The sequence below is a fragment of the Dermacentor albipictus genome, chromosome 8 (genome assembly GCF_038994185.2).
Source record: "Dermacentor albipictus isolate Rhodes 1998 colony chromosome 8, USDA_Dalb.pri_finalv2, whole genome shotgun sequence".
Lineage (NCBI taxonomy): Eukaryota > Metazoa > Arthropoda > Arachnida > Ixodida > Ixodidae > Dermacentor > Dermacentor albipictus.
The window spans coordinates 23,499,805-23,513,383 of record NC_091828.1 but is presented as its reverse complement, the minus strand read 5'-3'; the positions used below and the strand labels follow the sequence as shown (position 1 = coordinate 23,513,383).

The 13,579-nt window shown below is 43.7% G+C and overlaps 2 protein-coding genes across 3 annotated transcripts in view; both read right to left on the bottom strand.

The window, feature by feature from the left end:
* The window catches only part of LOC135907763 (uncharacterized), a 331,017-nt gene that overhangs the window by 213,791 nt on the left and 103,647 nt on the right, over nt 1–13,579 (bottom strand). The gene's annotated exons all lie outside the window — the stretch shown is intronic.
* LOC135912163 (probable 4-coumarate--CoA ligase 1) overlaps nt 1–13,579 on the bottom strand; it is a 116,332-nt gene that overhangs the window by 76,735 nt on the left and 26,018 nt on the right. The gene's annotated exons all lie outside the window — the stretch shown is intronic.

Sequence of the window (13,579 nt, the reverse complement as noted above, 5' to 3'; positions counted from 1 at the left end):
CCACCGTCCTTTACATTTGTCGGCGCCAATAAATAATGTCCGCGCTCACAGTCAGCACAGTAAGCTGTAGCCGTCCTCCCTCACCTTATTAATTTAATAAATTCTGGGGTTTTATCTGCAAAAACCATGATATGATTATAACGCACGCCGCAATGAGGGAATCCCGGTTACTTTCGGCCACCCGGGGCTATTTAACGTGCACCGAATGCACGGTAGACCGGTGATTTTTTCTTTTTCATTTCGTCCCCGTCGATATGAGGCCACCGCGGCCGGGACTCGATGCGACAGCCTCAGGCTTAGCAGCGCACCACGATAGCCACTGCCCCACCACCGCGGCTGCAAAAAAAAAAAAGGTCTTCGTCACCGTCAGGCTGAAAAAAGCTACCATCCTCCTCATACGTTCCGTTTGTTATATGTTCAAATAAATCATTTGCTCGACTCGAGGGCTTAGTTAACAACACTGATTGTCTAGTGAAATACCTATTCCCAAAGCGTACCACACTGATTTCCTTTTAGCCGCTTGTCCATAGATCGGCAAAATAAATGAACGGTAAAATGGTTCTGTAGGTGGCGAGTAGTGGCGACTGCCGCCAGTGGCACTCGTGGCCCAGTTTTATCTCCCTTGAGAAAGAGGCATTGGTCAGGGCACAAACTTAGCAGTCCCTCACAAATGATATTCCTTACTTAGAACATATTGGGACACAGAATCAGTGAAGTTCTACTCAACCGGGTTCACTCTGGCTCGGACTCGTCAAAATACTACTCAGCCGGGTTCACTAGGACTCGCCAGAATTATACTCAGGCAGAATCACTTGGACCACGGTCGAAGAATAGACAGGTGTCTCGAAGGCACTGTCTGTCTGTATAGCGGGCTGACTACAGTTATGTTTGGGCTTCGTCCTTTTGCCGGCAGAAGTGCTTCATTCTTGGGAGGTCATCATTGTGTGTCATCTGCTAGTGCGTGAGCCCGTCCTCTCGCGTGTTTTCCTGCAAAATGTGTTTATAACGTGCGATGTTACTTTTTCTGTTGCATTACTAGCTCTTGCCTGTTCTGTATTGCCGGTTCCCGTCGTGTTTGCGATAAAATTATTATGCAACAAGAAAGCGCCTTTGATTCTGATTTGCTCTGCGGCGATGCATCATATAGTACAACGTCTCAGTTTGTTCTTTTCACAAGTTTTCGGCCTGTGCTTGTCTAGTTCTGCTTGCATAAGTCTGACGCGAAAATTTTTGCGTGTAGCCTCCATTGCGCGTAGGCATGCAGGGAATTATAGAGATATGCTGAGCTGCGCGGGTTAACGATGCAGTGTGCACAGTATGGTTTAGAGGTAGGAAAAGCTTTGAAGTTTCTCATTTACGAGTACAACTCCCTTTTAGACATTGTTTTCGTCACAAACAAGTGTAATAGCATTAAACCAGCTATAGCGTGCATCGTTCCGAGAATAATATTGACACGTGCACTTATGTTTAACGGGCGACCAGGTTTCGCTGCCTAACAAATGTTATCGCACAGCGCGGGACGCGTCTGCATGCATGCGAAGTTTCTGGAAAGTTATCAATGCTTTTATCCGCTGTCTGTTGTCACCGAACCTTGTGTTATCTGATTTCATCGCGTGACTCGAATGTTGTAGAACTTTGTGGAAGACACGTGGGTCCCAGCGGTTAATCTGGAACGTTCGACGACCGATCTATAAAAGCCGACGCGCTTGACCCGCTGATCAGATTTTCGACGATCGCCGAGCGTGTTCGCCGCTATCGTTGTGCTATAAGTGTAGCCTGTTTTGTGGGCACAGGTTCGCCCAATAAAAGTTGGTTTTCTCGTTCACAGTATTGCTACTGTGTTATTCAACGTCACCACCACGTGACAATATGTATCGGGTTGGGAAATGCCTGAGTGGTCGTATTTTCTATTTATTGAAATTTGGCCCCAGCGTGCCATCTTAGCATTCAGTAGATTAGATCGGCACTGCTCCACGTGAACAAGAGGTCGGAATAGCCTAAGTTGCGAGACAGTCTAGAATGAAATAACGAATAATAAAAGAAACTTGTGAGGGTAGGAGCAGTGCCCGTGTTTGGCATGCATGCTTACCACGAACATCACTACATTCGGCGAGTCACAGTTTTTCGCCACATGAACACAACTTTACAAAATTTGCACTTGCAATTTTATTGGTTCAGTGTATGCATTGCGAACAATCCGTGCATTTCGATAATATGAGTATGTACTTGATGGTCAAGGTATGCTCTTTCACTATGGTGCGTTCCAAAATGCTTCATAGCGAAAAAAAAAAACCATGAGCACCTTGTCAATGACATTGAGATGCGCAAGTCGAAGAGTCTATTTGTCAGTGTGACCATGCATCACTTGAAAACCGCATTTGACCTTTATGTGCTTATTCCCACGTGTACCCGTGAAGTCGTGTCAGAAGACTCTGAAACCGTGTTCTCCACCAGGACTTATTCATTTGCGGCCGCCCAGTAATCGCTAGTCTGTACAAGGCACTTTCAGAAGTTGCGAAGCACATTTCGGTCTCGATAACGCTACTAACATTAGATATTTACGAAGATATAGCTGATGTTGCTTTCCAATGGCTCGCAGACGCTTATATTGGTACACACTCATATATTTGGTCATTCTGGCGACGAATGCGGCGCCACGCGGTTCTCTTCCGAAGCATTCACCCATTGTTATAAAACTGCAACGCCGTTCGGCGGTTCGGTCTTGCGGTAGCCATGGGCGCGCCAAAGAGTAAAAACAGAATATATTCGCATGCGCAGCGTGCAGCAGTACTCAGACTATGTCGTAGCCAGCGTCACTGCAAACGTACCTTTAAAATCTACTTCAAGACAGGCGTAACGACGAGGCACTGGAACGCGTTACAGAGCATGTGTTGGTGGGCTAGTTGGTTAAGCATGATTACAACGACAGCGCCGACCAAAACAACACGCGAAGAAGGGGAAGAAGGGCGTGCTGTCTCGTGTTCCCCTTCTTCTTGTGTTGTTTTGTTCGGCGCCGTCGTTGTAATCGCGTTACAGAGCTCGTACTACATTTTCGTGACACTGAATTGCGTACATAGCTGATCCCCCGTGTCAACAGCGATCGAGGCAAGCTCTGCGCAAGGAGGAAACAAACTTCAAGGGAGGTACCGAGTTACAAAGAAACAACTCAAAACGCAAGTGGAAAAACGCGAAAGCCGTTCAGGCCCCAGCACGTTGTCGTTAGTTAAATACCTACGCTAAATTTCGGTTCATTTTCTCCGCCATATGCTGCTCGAGCCTCTACACGACCGTGATCACCCCTTTATGTTACGAGTTTCTTAAATGGGTCTATTTTACACCCACTTTATTTTTCTTTAGTTTACAATTCGAAATGCACTACTGTTTGTTTCTTAGTGCACAGGATTCAATTCTAAAAGTAGGAGTACTTGAAAAACAACTAAACTCTGTTACCGGTATACGCTAGCGTTTATTAAATGTTTGCTAAAACAGAAATATATGCCTTCATGCCCATGTGCATTTTCAAGGCTTGTAACGGCATGGTGATCTTTACAGAGGTTGTACTTTCACGCACTTCAGGTAGAGCGATTCAACGCAGACCTCGGTGTCTCTAATGAAATAGTAAGCTGTTGGGATAGGTGGTGTGAAATGATTATTGCAAAGGGGAGCGCAGAAGCGTTGCGGGGAAAGGAGACGTGGACAGCAAAGACGCTCACTTACAACTAAGTATACACTCCGAGAAAGAACGATTTCGCACAACCTCAAATGGAGCAGGAAGAAACACAGTGTTCACCCCGCCTTCACAGCTCCTCTCAAGCTTTCTCGGTTGTGCACCCTTGCAACACGGCCATAGCAAGAGCAAGACCTGTGAAAAACACACAAGGACGCTCGCTTCCGGTGCTACCGAAGCTGTGGATACAACATACCACTCGATTGTGAGATAGCTTATATTTTGCAGACAGGGCGCTGTCTAAATGACAGGCTAAGAGAGCATTCTTCATTTTTAAAGGCCCTGAGTAACTCCGCGCACCTTTCTGGCAATGCAAGGATTGTGGCGGTAAGCCCTTCTGGAGAAACCCGGGTTTAAAAGCAGATCCAAAGGCAGACCCGAAAGGAAAATCTTCGTGGCAGGTAAGATTCACGCTGATGCTAAACATTGTATTAATGCCCCGTCGGTTCATCTCGTCGGTAAGGAATTTACGTTCGTCGCCATTGGCTGAAGTTTCTACGCCACCCCCTCTGTGACTCTCACCCCGAAGGTTTTTTTTTTTTTGAATGACTTCTGTCAGGCGACTTGCATGTGCCGTGGTTGCTATTACGTACGCTATAACTGTCATTGATGTAGTGATACAATTCCCGTCAGGCAAATCTTATACATATAAAAAATGTAAACACTTTTTTTTTACAATTATCGAAGACAGCGCATGCGCAATAACGTTCCTGGTGGTTTGTCTCTGAAGATATACTTAGTCGCAAGTGAGCGTCTTTCCTGTTCCCGTCTGCTTTTTCCGCAACGCTTCTGCACTCCCCTTTGCAAAAATCGTGTCTAATGGGCTTGATGACGCAGCAGGCTGTTTGAACGTAGCTTGGCCTTCATTTACACACTTTGCGTATGTTTCGTGAGAGAGAAAGTATGATTCGCAGCGAAATTAGGGGGCCTGACGTGCTTTGATGCTTGCAATGCACACTGTTGCGAGATGGCTTTATCACCGTCTCGGCAGCAATACTGACCCACCGTCGCGCTATCTATAGTCGCTGGAATGACCGAATACTGGAAACTTTATTAGCTGTTCTTTTACGCGCGCCATGGTTGAGAGCGACTCGAGCCGCGCCAGCTGCTGTGGTTGGCCCCCGGAGATGCTCGCTGCCTTCCGACAGAGACGGGAAACAGTCGTTTCTAAGAGACATAAACCCCAACATAAATGTCGTTGGCACGCCAGCCTCGTTCAGACACACTTTTCTATTCAAATTCTGCTATCAGCGCTTATGATTTGTGGAAATGTTCTCGGGCCACCCGCACTTCGCCTGTCTGTCACACGACGGCACTACAACCGACAAAACTCCCCATCTGATGATATGTGTACACTGACGATGCATCATTAGACCAGACGAAAGAAAAATAATTATTTCTAAATCAAGGGCTATTTCGCCGCTAGCCCTCCACTATTGGTCAAACGTTGTCGCGCTGCGTCCACTCGCCTCTCTGTCACACAACGTCATAAACCCGCGACAACTCACCGCGTCAAAGTGACGTATACGTATTAAAATGAGTTAGTATGCCAAAGAAAACAGATTTTTTTCTGAATAGCTGTGCACTGCCCCGTTTGAACGGAGTAGGAAACGGATGCCCACTAGTCACTCTGGCAATGGCAACTCGCCGCTGCTGGGCAGCATGTAAATATTGTCGTATAATAAACACACTTGCCTGGCAGTATAATGTTATCGAGCCCTTTCGGCACAGAACAAAGTTACGCTGCTGTGATCAGTTTCAGCAGCATTTCTTACGTTCCTTCGCACACCACCGCGATTTTACAAATGCCACCGCTAGCTAAGTAAGACGAAGTGGGGAAATCGCAGACGCCGCCACCACCTTCCTCATACGCTTATCTACTTTTACCGAGCTGGCTTGGCCCCATTGAAACTCTCCCCACTTGAGCATGCCCCTCGCCTCACGTCAGCAAATTAGAAAAGAAATACTGCTCAATGCAGGCAATAATATTCGCTTTGAAATCAAAAACGACAAGTGAGCTCCTATACACGAAGAGCGCGTTTGGTTGGGCTTTTGCAAGGACGCTGCGGGTCACCACCCAATGCTTGCAGCGGTGCTTAGGCACATTTGACATCAGGAAATTGGAATAAATCAGATTCGAATAGCCTTACGTTATAGGGACCCTAGCCTATGTTTCCACTGTTACTCGCAAACATACTCAGCAATACTCCACTCAGCTGCGTTCATTAAGATTCACTCAATCACACCCAAAAGGTCTTCTTGGCCCACACATGTCACGAACTCAGACTTAGGAAAAAACTGCCAAGAAATAACGCACACAGGAAACATATAACGTGACTTAGAACATACAACGTGACATACAACGTGTGAATTAGTATTATGTTTACCTTCTTCCAGTTTTCAGAGACCCTTGAAGTCAAAAGACACTTTGGATAGAGAGTCGCCAGTTTTTCAAGCATTATCTTTCCTCTATCTTTCAATAAATGGATTGTTATTCCATCTTCTCCTGCCGCTTTTCACCATTTCATGTATCCCTACTTATAGGAGTCTATGCAACCCGTTCACTTGTGCTTCGATTGGAGGCATCGTGGTGCCTCTAGGTGCTGTACAGGTCTATATAATTCTTCCACTGCTTTTACTTCACCTACGAGATCGCTGATAATACTACACTGCTTATCTTTCACTGCATACATCTTGGTTTGTCCTATGCGAAGCTTCCTTCTTACTGATTTCATGCTGCGTACATTTTTTATGCTTCTCACGGTATAATTTCGAATATCCCTTATTTTCTCCTTGTTGATCAGTTTTGACAGTTCCGGGAATTCTATTTTATCTCTTGAGTTGGACACTTTCATTCTTTATCGTTTGATTATTAAGTTCTTTCTTACTTGGGAGAGCTCGCCATCTGCCTGCCTTGGTGCCTTACCTCCCACTCCAATCGCTGCCTCTGTAGCCAGCCTAGTTAGGGTTTCATTCATTAACCCTTTGTAGTCGTCTCTCTGTTCTAAGGCTGTATATTTGTTTGCAAGTACCAGCTTCAATTTGTCTGCTTTTATGTTTACTGCATCTTGGTTTGCCTGTCCTTCTTAACCGATATTACTCTTTCTCTGTTCAAATTCAGGTGAATCCTAACCCTCACAAACCTATGATCACTGCACCTTACCCTACATAACACTTCTGCATCCTGTGTGATACTGGGATCGGCAGAAAGTATGAAAGTAGTTTCATTTCTTGTTTAACCATTAGGGCTTTTCCTGGTCCACTTTCTGTTGCTACGCTTCCTGAAGATGGTGTTCATTATTCGCAGCTTATTCCTTTCCGCAAATTTTATCAGCATCTCTTCTCTACCTTTTCTGAAATTGACACCGTAGTTGCCCATTGCTTGTTCACCAGCCGTCTTTTCCCCACTTTTACATAGAAGTCGCCCATTACCTAAGTATACTAAGTTTGAGCTTTTCTCATCACTAATGCAACTTCTTCATAAAACTGGTCCACTTTATCATCATTATGACTGGATGTTGGAGCGTAGGCTTGCAGTATCTTCAATCTATACCTCTTATTAAATTTTATTACGGCTACTACTGCGTTCTAATTACTGCTGTAGAATTCGTCAATCTATCCCGCTATGTCCTTATGGATTAGGAATCCTCGCCCGTATTGCTTCTTTTCTGGGAGACCTCTATAGCAGAGGACATAGTCGTTAGTGAGAACTGTATAAGCCTCACCAGTTCTTCTAATACCACTAAGGTCTATGTTATTCGAACAAATGTCTGATAGTTCCACGAAGAGTCCTGGTAAGCTTGCCTCACTCGATAGAGTTGGCGTCCTAAAAGTTGCAAAGGTCAGTTTATATTGGCGGCCTATATGGGCCCAGAGATTCTTAGCATCCTTTGCTGCGTTACAGCTCTGACCGCCGCCTTGGTCAGTTGTTCCGCAGTTGCTGGGGAGTGAGGGCCCATAGCTCCATAGAAAGAGTCATTTGGGAGGTAGTGGTGGAATACTACTCCAGGGACCTCAACCCACTTCTTGTTCTGGTGAATGAGTGTCTCTTGTTGAAGCTTAATCGGCCTTCCTATTTTGGTTGTACCTGGATTAGTGGAGTCCCACTCACTCTCAGAATGTTATGGTAAATTAATGGTAAACGTGTAGAAGTACAAAATGCAAATGAAGATGCCAACATTTTATCAAAGCTGAGTTTTCCAGCCCTGCTGTTTCAGAAACTAACGCGGCTTTTGTTAACAATGAGGTCATGTTTTCTATTTATGCCACAGCGATTGCGTGTCGGCAGTTGGAAAATAAATAACTTTAGTAGTAACTACGACGCTTTCCTGTTAGTTAACGAATTATAACTACCTATATAATAATAATAATATTAATAATAATAATAATAATGTATATAAATAGTAATTTGAAGTACAGTTATAATGCACTGAAAAGCCGAAGCTAATACTATTCGAACAACAACTATGTTGACAGCACGATGCCGAAAATTAGTGTTACAGTGCCTGCCTATGGATGGAGCATGAATGCATGTAATGGGTGCTGCTAGATTTCTAGTCAGACGCCAGCGTTGTTCTTCATACCGAAGAGTTCAGGCTGGTTACGGGGATTGGAAAACAGAATATTTGTCGGAATTTACGAGCATATACTAAGCCACTACGTGTTAAAGTATTCCCCTATTTTGCTGTGCTTGCTCTTCAGAAGCAGTGCAACAGCTCGACGTTGCAGAGATTTGACCGACACTGACGCCGAATGTTTACTCTAAATAACGTCACTCAACTGCCGTTGCCATGCGTGAGCTTAAGAATAAAACAAAAAAGTTGCTTTTGTACTGTAGATGAGCTCTGGCTACATTACGGACATGTTGTTCTTCACCTTGATGTTTTCATTGTTCTTATGTCAACAAACGCTATTATTGCCTGAAAATCTTCAAACACAAATTCTTGTCCATTTAATTCGAGCAGAAAAAGATAAATTCCAAGGTGTTTACTTCGGATAAAGGAGTTAGTGGGGCAGTGGTGACCAGTGACAAAAAAGTAACATTGAAGTGACACCAAAAAGTCACCGCCACCCTTCTCGCTCTCGTTGCGGCTTTCAATCTGGCTACAACCTTCAAAAGGCTTAGCTACAGCTAACATCAACAGCCATATATAGCTTGTCAAATCTTATAATGCTTATAACGCTTATAGAGCTTCTAATATATTTATTTATTTTTTATTTTTTATTTATTTAATTTATTTATTTATTTATTTTTATTTATTTATTTATTTTCAGTACTGTCAGTCCCATCAGGGACCATAGCAGGCGGACATACAAAAATGAAATACATGGTAATAAACTTGCACATACAAATTGCGTGTCAATAAACCAAACAAGGAACGTAACGGAACACAGTAAGAATAGATAAAAAACAACAAATATAGATACCACATTTCTAGGAGACATGCGCAGCAATACAGAGAATACATCCCGAAAAGGACAGCAAACGGGAACAAAAATAGCAGTAAACACCTTCACGATAATCAGCATGGCTTACAAGGGTTGGAAAGCATATTATGTGAATAAGACTGCGTTACTGATTGCTTGATATGAATTCTAACCGTGATGTGACCTGAGATAATGAGTCTGCAGAAATGATTGAAGCATCGAGGCGATTCCATTCCCTTATCACGAGGCGGAAATAGTAGTACATGAATTTGTCATTATGGCATGAATATTCTGCTACAGCGTGTACATGTCTATGTCTAGATGATCGTGACTGCGAAAAGCATATGTATTTTGTTAGGTCTATCTTATAATAGTTGTGAATAAAGTTAAATAAAAATTTAAATGCTTCGTTCTTGATGAGAGCGTCATTAAACCCGATATAGCCGCAAAGTTAGTGCGTGAATCTGTGCGCGTATACTTGTTGTAAATAAACCGCAGCACTTTTCGCTGTACTTTTTCCAGTTTCGTTATGTTAGTTATCGAATGAGGAAACCGAACTGTGTTAGCGTACTCCAAAACCGGTCTAACGAAAGTAGTATACGCGAGAAGCTTAGTCGACGTTGGTGCGAGGCGGAGACATCTTCGCAGATAAAATAGCTAGCGTAATGCCTTCGAGGTCACGTTGACAATGTGTGGGTCCCATCTCAGGTCAGAAGTTAGAGTGATGCCTAAGTATTTATGCTGGTGAACTTTCGTTGGCACTGTGCCATTAATAAATTACGGAAAGTCGTAAGGTTGGTTTTTTTCTTGTTACCGTCATGCAAACTGATTTAGTGGTGTTTATCGTTATTTGCCATTTTTTCCATCATTCATTTATCTGGTCTAGTGAGTTGCTAAGTGAAACATGATCTTCGTAGGTATTAATTGCTTGGTAGATCATGCAGTCACCAGCAAACAGATTGATGTTACAGTCAATATTTCTGGGTATGTCGTTAATGAAAATTAATAATAACAGTGGCGCTAACACGGATCCTTGGGGGACGCTTGATGTGACAGGCACTGTCACAGATTCCACATGCTGAAATAGCATGAATTGCGCCCGGTTTATTAAGAAATCTGTTGCCCAGTCTAAAATTTCCCCATTCCCAACAAAACCCCGCCATTTTGTTAATAATTTACTGCGGCATACGCGATCAAATGCTTTCGAAAGCATTTGATCGCGTATGATGAGTTATCTGGCATTATTAAACCTTGTATATCCTCAGCAACAACTATAGTTAAGCACCGTAAGCTTGCTTCATCTTCAAACATTTGACCTACACCAGTATTGTTTAAGATCATGCGCAGTAAAGAAAATATGTATCGTAAATACAAAAATCGCCCATGTAAGCAATCTCTTAAACTTAGGGAGAGAACGTTTTGCACATTACTGATATGCCTACTTAAAAGCGTAGAAATGTTACTATGGAAATGTAATAAATGAAACTCGGATCAATTCTCGAAAGAAATGGCAGGTACCTAATGCGTTTCTCAAAGAGTCCTACAAGGAGCAGAATAACAAAAATTCAAGAAGAAGACTGCGTTTCACAAATCCTAAAGATATTGCACGCGCGTTCAGCAACTTTTTTGCTAGTATGCCTGATATTGCTGAAGGTAAGGACCTTCGCATGTCGCGCTTCTCACAGGAATCGCTGTATCTCTTCCCAACTACAGCGAGTAAAGCTCGCGCAGTGATTATGAATCACAACAATTGCATTCCTGGTTTAGATTTCATCTTCTGTTATCACATTAACGAAATTGTGTACAGTGTATGTGAAAGTTTCAGTCATGTTGTGAATTTAATATTTAAAACTGCCATTTTCCCTGGTTGACTTGAAATGATCAAACATAATTCCTGTGAGTAGATAACGGACGTCACATTGTTAGCGAATTTCAGGCCTATATCTATCTTGGCCTGTTTTAGTAAGGCAGCAGGAAAGCTAATAGAACAGCGCATCTCTAAGAACATGAACATTTTCCAACTATTAACGCCAATACAGTTTCGTTTTCGTCTTGGATGTTCTGCTATGCTAAGTTTAATCATGCTGATTGAGAAGGTCATAGTAGAAATTGATGGGGGCTAGTTCGTAGGCCCTGACTTTATCGATTACATAAAAACCATCAATTACCATAATCACCACATTCCCTTTACTAAACTCAGCGCATATGGAATAACTGGTCCACCTGCAGAGCTACAGCGAACTTATAGGGAAATATTTAGCGCGCAAAATCGACAAGGACACTGTGAACCATCGGTTACAATCACTGACAAAGAATTCGCTTTTTTAAATACTCGCTGAACCCTTTTTAACCTGTTTTTAATCTGTTTCTGTTTATACTGAGGACTCTTGTTGCACATGCTCAGTGATGATAGCTGGGATATTTGTGTTCTGTCTCTTTCCGAAAATGAAACATTTGTGAGTAAGCGCTCGCGTGTCCCCATTCACTGAGTCCTTGTCGACTGTGCGCGCTAAATATTTCACTATGAGGTCGTACCAACTCGCCCAACTATCATTTCTGCCACTGCGAAGTTCTTTACACGACAGACAAGAACAGGTTTGCATTTGAAGACTACCGTCTCACACAAAAATAACTGACATTGGCGTTCCACAGGGGCCCATACTCTGCCCCCGATATTTCTCATTGTTATTGATCATTTCCCAAACTGACTAATTTATGCAGAATGTCTTTCGTACGCGGATGACACCACTGTTTACACTTCCCATAACGACATCTGTAAACTAACTGAGCGTTTAAATTATGAGCCAGATAATATCAGTAGTTGGTAGAAAAAAAAGTTGCTCATTAACCACGAGAAAACAAACTCTGATTTTTAGTTCGCACAATGAACCTCGACCAAGCCTATCTCCAGTGCACATAGCGTCTCGAAGGCGACCCTCACCTCACCACGTGAGAGTGCGGGAAGATGAGGCTGAGAAAGGCCCTCGTGAGGGCTCGTCTTCATGAGGATGCCCATGTCGGATGACGACAATGTCATGACATGGGCATCACAAAAACGGCAAGATGACGAATGCGTGACAACGACTGTATAACGACCACAGAATGACGCCAAAAAATGACATTATTGGCATAACCACGGTTCAATGACTACGCCATGATTACGATGCAATGAATAAGAACTGGCATCCGTGGAGCGACGAGGGTGGGTGGATGGCGACGTCATGACGACAACGAACGAAAGCGGCAGTCTTCTGACAAGACTCGGTAAGTATCGGCACGGCCACATAATCTCTAGCGCGCTTGCGGAACATGCTTAGACAACTGACTCTGAGGTCGGCTGGGGCACCGCACATGTCCATTCACGCGAAATATGCTTGAGCCAGCGCTTCTATCTTCAGCTGTTAGATGTACAGACGACAGTACGAACTTTGAGTCTAAGCGGTGGATACGTCAACGTGATAGGCACCCACACCCTACGTCAGATAATCAGCCGCGTATAAGTTGGCGCTGCTACTGTTTCGCCTTTATTGATGCGAAAGCATTATATGTCCCATGAGGCAGAAAAGCCACCGTTGTTGTCCGCAACGAGTGGTACTGAAAATGGCCGACGGCGCAAAGAGCAAAAACACTGCAAGATGTGCTCGGATTGACGTCAAATTCCTCAGGGAGGTTCCTGTAAACGAAACAGTTTTGAACAAAAAATGGCGTAAATATTGGTGCGGGTGGGGATCGAGCCCAGGCGTCCAGGTGGCGAGGCGAGCTCACTTCCCCGGTGTGAGAACCGTGGCGACTCCACGGTTCTCGTTGACTAAAGGTGGGCGTAGTGTGTGCATCATTGCACACGTCACGTCGCAGCCACTGAATAAAGGTGTGCCTAGTGCGTGGTTCATTTGGCACGTCACGCCACCGCCTATGCGTAGGAGATAGTACTACGTCATGAGTGTAAAAGTTAGTGTATATAAATAAGCATCGATATCAAATTCAATGAGTATGAGCGGCCTCTGCGGTTGCGAAATCCTCGGCGGGCAAGCGAGCACGTTGAGACGCTTGGCGCATTTTGATTTGACCTTACCGAGGTGCACTTAAAAGTCACTTAGAACGCAGGAGAGGGGTTGCGCGGACAAAAACCCCGGAAAGAAACATTTCATCAAAGAGACTACAGTGATTTCCCTCTCCTAGGCGTAAGCAGGCTGAAGTGTCTCATTCTTTATTAAACAAGGCTTTCTTTATTCAACACTGTTTCATTTTGGTGCGATTCAGTGTTTGTTTTCTTTTATTTTTTGACGCTTTCAGCCTCTAGCAGCGGTACTAGAACATTTTATAGCTCAGATTCTAGCTATTATATTAGGTAGGTATGGTGATAACGTATTTCTCTTTACTGTATGGAAAGAAAGTGACACAACCTTATAACATAACAATGAAACG